Genomic DNA, 5,923 nt, shown 5'->3' with positions numbered 1-5,923 from the left:
CTTCTCCAGAACCAACAGTGACTCTCCCAAGATTAACCTGAAGAACCCTCAAGGTACAATCAGTGAACCAGTGGAAATCAAACCCTGTCAGCAGTCACTAACTGTGCTGTCTCTCACGCAGACTCCGGTGAACCAGTTCCCAGGCCCGAACCAGAATCAGTACATTCTGTGTGTTTTGTGCTTTAATAAACTGTTCAACTTTTCATCCTTGTGTCCGTCAGTGGTGTTCTGCATAACTGGGTCTCCTTCAGTGAACCCATCATGACATTTAGTTCTAAAGAAGAGCATGAAAAGTATCTGTTGCAGGTCCAGCAGATTCCAAAACAGCTTCTTCCCCACTGCCATTAGACTGCTGATTGTTGAGTAAAAAAAATAAAATGCTGAATGCTGAAAAAAATGTAAATCATATCTCAGTCCTATGTCTACATTTGATCATCATGTTACCATTTGGTCACTGAGGCACTTAAAAAAATGGAAATGTCTTGAGTTTGACTTACAAAATTTCATTTGTATACACCCTGTGAGTACAAAATGACAATAAACTTTGTCCAAGTAAGTACGTAAAAGCAGAAGGGGTAAGCTAACAGTGCATGGGAACAGCATATGCGTATGATGGGCAGGCTTCCTCCTTGTCCTTTCTTTCATATTTTTAAAAGTCTCATCTGTTGTCTCTGGCGTTTGATACTCAAAATGATGTTTGTGTTGGTTGATTTTATGTTTTTTTCTTTTATTTTCGATATTGTTTTTACCTATTTATTGATTTTATATTGTTTTTTACCTGATGGATATCAAAACTAAAAAGATCTGTTTTTGATTAACTAAGACACTCAAGAACATGGTATAAAGGGCAGACCTGGGTAGTGCTCTGGCTAGTTTCGCTCAGTAGTTAACAGCTTAGGCTCTTTTACAAGACTTTAAACTGTCAACAACCATCCATTTTGTACAAGTGCAATAACTTGTTTTCTTTGTCTAAAATATCTACAAAAATTTTTTTGTAAGCTATTCCATTTGTCCTCACCTGCCCTCAGACTGAGACTGAGAATTATTTAGTATTTTGGGCTACTTAAGGTCACCGAATAAAAATTTAAATAATATAAAATATAGTCAATGATAAATTGAGACACCAGAAAGGGTTTGATTCTTATGAAACGGGTAAAAAAAAAAATTGAGTGGGATTGCTATATTGTGACATCATGAGAAGGGGCTGGGCACAGAGCACATCTGCTACCTACAGTATATCGGTCTGGCTGCTGGGCTAGCCAAGCTGAAAGGGCAGAAGAACTTGGAATCCCTAGTCATAGCTGTTTTGAACCTGTCCAAGCACTACGGGATTTCCCACTGCAATTTGCTGCAGCTGAAAGTGGATAAACAGCTCGGCAGGAGGAGAGACCACCACTTGATTGTATTGACTGTTTCCAAGCTGTTTCCCAGATTAGCTTCTCTGATTGCACCATGTCAAGCTGCAAAAGTTTAGATTTCCCTAACTCTAGCATTTACCACTTTGCATGCATTTCAGACACTTTGCATGAAAGTCAGATTCCCCTGATGCTCAAATTGCATTCCCCATCAGACCACGGGTGCAGATGGTGTCCGACACAGAGTCCTTAAGTTTCATGAGGAGCAACTCTGAGGGATTTTGAAGTACCTCTTCAACCACAGTTTGACCCAGGTTGAAGGGGTACAGTTGCAGGGTTATGAAAGACCTCTTGCCTTTTTACAGTTCCTAAAAAAACTCTACAATCAATCCTTAATGACTGTACAATCTTCATAAATGGGATTTTGCCCTGATGGTCCACCGGATCAGTACAACTGACTAGCAAAAAAGTAGTGGTTGGCTGTTATCAGCGCTAACTTGCTGCGTTAACGACAAACTCTTACTGGGCTTAAAAATGTATTATTCTATTCTCACAGTTGGGCTGTGAGCTGGGTCTATACTAATGATGACTTTCACCTTGATATTCTGGCGCAAATGTATATCTGGGGTGGATGTATATCTGAGTAGCAAGAACTAATCAGTCTTCCAGCTTTTGTAGGAATAATGGGAAATTGCCACATTGAACATGACATGCTGACATGAATGCAGCCACTGTATAAGCACAGTTCTATCAGCCAAGCTAACCAATCTCCTCGCTCAGTGGATAGCCACAAGCTGCCAGCCCATCAGCGTGACTGATGGGTTTGAGCTTGTTTTCCAGGTGGCCACAGGTGACCCATTTACAAACTACCTGTGAGGGGAACTATCATGAGGAGAATACATGATGAGCTCGCCGTGGAGAAAGCCGCGAAAGATGAGGAATTGATCGAGGCAAAGTGTGTGTCAGATATATTGTGTCAGATATATTGTTAAAGTGGGACATCTATAATTGGAAGTGCGACACGCTATTTTTGCAGCAAAAACATGGTAATAATGAGCAAAAAAAGTATTTTTAACCTTGTCAAAATCTTAAGTAAGAAGACTAAGTTACCTGTTATTTTTTTGCAAACATAAAAAGTAAATCTTTTCTTTAAAATTCTGGAGGTAGCACACACATATCCCGAATGCTTTTGGCAGAAATGAGCGATTTTTATCTTCATTCATTTAGATTAATTCCAATATTACAGTGAGATTGATCTAGATTAAAATAATGAATCTATGCTCACCACTACAAAAAAAGCAAATGTTAGGAAACTTTGCAGTTTGCTAACTGTAACAGCTGCTTCTACAAACGTTATTTGGATGGAACTGAAAACACTATAAGGCCTATGTTCTATGATTTCTCCAGTGCATTTAACATGATAAAACCAGAGTTGCTTTGTCAGAAATTCCTAGAAGACTAGGAACGTTGGCCTAAACAACTACCTGGATCAAAGACTACCTATAAAACAGATTGTGAGGGTGAATGATTGTGTCTTAATAGGTACTTAGGAGCACAAGTGCACCTCTGCAGCACCTTCACAATGAGGAAAGTACAAGGGACTGTACTCAACATTCCTTTTTGCTCTATACACTTTTTATTACATGACAGAATCCTGTTAATGGCAAAAACTCTCAGAAGACTGAGTATATCATAGATGGACAAGAAGTTGAGTTAAGAGGTCTGACGGACCACTTTGTGGCTCTGTTAGAGTAGCAGCAATAGAGCAACTAAGTTGTGCACAATAAGCTAAAAAAAAACGGGATGGGGGCAGGCTCTGTTTTGTGAACTTCTCCAGAACATTTTGAGAGGATTTAACAAATATTAACAAGCCAAGATTATTGACAATAATATACTAACATACTAAATATCCTTTTTATCAGATTGTTGTACAAAAACACAGTCACAATCTTAAGTCAGAGACTTTTCCAGATCATATAGATCACAATATAGGAGATTCTTCATGCATACAATCTCCAACATCTACACCAACTTGCTCAAGTAATCCCTGTGAGTTACAACAAATTTAAACTTCTGCTTTGAATTATTAAGATTTTTTATCTTTTATTTTATCAAACCCAGTGGTACACCAGATTCACTGTAGACAAAAAATGAGAAGTTTAGCCACTATGATAGGGATAGTTTTTTTGGAGAAATCAATGGGTCTTTCGAACCTGAGATTATAGTACCAACTGGGACAAGTTGTGGTGGCAACATCATGCTATGGGTCAGGCTTGGTTTGGAGTGGACAACAGATTTCAAATTTGCTAAGAACTTCAAACAAACATCAGTCTATATGGTTTCAACATTGGATAAAATGTCTTTTTAAATTATTATTCCAAATACAGAAAAAAAAACTTGCTGTTAAATGGATAGAAAAGTTAAAAATTCCTAGAATAGCTCTGATTCCAATTTTATGTAATGTATTGATCATCTTTAAAAGCAAATAATTTGCCAGAGTACCTATAATTCGATTGAACTCTAGCAATTCTGGCTAGGAGAGCTGTTATATGTATTGCTGGAAATAAACCAGGGACTTATTAACAGAACAAAAAGCATTTGCCTGAAGTGCAACTAAAAATGTGTATATTTGAAAGTTGATTTTCTAAACGAATTGTAAAATGTTGAATTTTTATCTTGTATGATTATGCAATCCTGAAAGAGACTAATTAACACAACGATAAAGGCTGTTTTTTCTCAATGGAGCCTTATTTTCATTTCTACTCCACTGAGAAACTAACACATTTGAACTTTTCTGTAAACCTAGCTTAAGTAAATGTTTTAGCAATAAAAAGGGCCAGTTTTGGCCTTTGAACCTCTGTTTATACCTGATAAGACAGCAGTCCTTGAATTTGTTTGATCCTTTTGAAATTTCTGCTGTGAAGGTTTAGGTGTGTTCAGACTTAACAGTGATACAGGATCCAGTTGAAATATATATTAATTATTATTATGTTTGCATTGTTACAGATGTAGTTATAAAACAAGAAGTATTAAATGCATACAGTAGATACAATTTTGTTTTGCTTGCTTTAGAGAAGTAGGTCTGATGAAGTAGGACATTTACCAGCTTATATCTGATGAGTAGTGAATGCTTAACCTACTTCTTTAGTCTGTTTGGTCTCTTGTATCCAAAATATGATTGACAGGCATGTAACCCCAATCCACTCCAGCAGGTTAACACTGAAGACATGATGGAGTTTTTTTTAGCTGTAAGTGTGTAAAGTCCCCAAACTATGCAGCAAAATTAACTTTTACAGACAGAAGCTTAATATTCCATGTTCATTGGAGCTGGCGTTTAAATAGAAATGGTTTTGTTTACAGGGAAAATCAGATTTGTTTTACCTTGAAGGGAAAAAGTTTCCCTAAGAATGTTTTCACCTTTACAAATTTTTTACACTGTAGTTTTTCTTGCTTAAATGCTGAGGATCATTTTTTTAAAGATTTTCAAATAATAGTGAGTAAAAAAGAATTTAAACTAACCTCTCCTCATAAACGTTGCTATTGTAGCATGTTTTCTCTATCTATAGGCAATGACTGTTACTGAGGTTTGCTGCCTGAGATAAGACCCTTCAACCCAGATGTCAAGGACTTTTTTGTTTGTCTATTTTTCAGTTTCTTCAGATCTGGGCATTATGTGTAACTTTAAGATCTCATGCCTAATTCATGTTTTAAGATGTTTCCTGCTTAAGAGGTTGAAAACCATAGTAAATACAGCTACTTTTTCAGCTTTTATCCCTAAAGCAACAATTTGTCCTTATAAAACTGCATTTTTCTTTATATTTAGGTAATGTCTCTTGTATTAATTTCTCGTGGATGATCAGAAGTATTACATTTGGATTAAGATGGTAAACACTGTTTCACAGCACAATTTCATTACAGCAAAACATCAGATCCTATAAGAGTGTCTTGTTTTCGATACTTTTGAGCTTTAGTTTCCGCTGTTTTTTTATGCTTCCTGTTTAACCTTGCCAGTCCTGCAGAGGAATCTCCCAGCTGTTAACTGACTGCCGCATGCCAACAGCCTTTACACAGCAATTGTAAGTTGAACATGCAGAGAGGACACATGACCTTATTAGGCTTTGTTATAAGCTGTTAGAGTTCTTGTTTATACAGTATTTCCTAGATAACACATGGCGTAAGAGCAAGGATAGGGTAGAACAAATCGGCATTTAAATAGATTTTCCCAGAGAAAGAAAGGCCCTAGCAGATGTAATAGTTTTGTATTTCTATTTCTGTTTGTTAAGAAATGTATAGAAGATATAAAAATGTATATGACATCTCTTCTTTTTAACAGTGGATAACAGATGAAAGCCCACCCACAGTAAAAGGGCTGAACAGTCCTTCTTCTCTTAAATGTCATCTGTGTCTTCAACATGAATACGAAGTGTGTGTGTGTTGGTGTGTGTGTGTGTGTGTGAGAGACATTCACTCATTCTGACTCCACAACACAACCCTGGTCTGTGTGTGTGTTAGTGGGCAGGGAGTAGTGGAAATTTACAGTCTCCTACGTTGGTACCTGGTTTGACTGT

Source organism: Cyprinodon tularosa, unplaced genomic scaffold, assembly GCF_016077235.1.
Source record: "Cyprinodon tularosa strain WSP-4 unplaced genomic scaffold, ASM1607723v1 ctg8, whole genome shotgun sequence".
Taxonomy (NCBI): domain Eukaryota; kingdom Metazoa; phylum Chordata; class Actinopteri; order Cyprinodontiformes; family Cyprinodontidae; genus Cyprinodon; species Cyprinodon tularosa.
The sequence above is the reverse complement of the archived record's forward strand: the minus strand, read 5'-3'. Positions refer to the sequence as shown.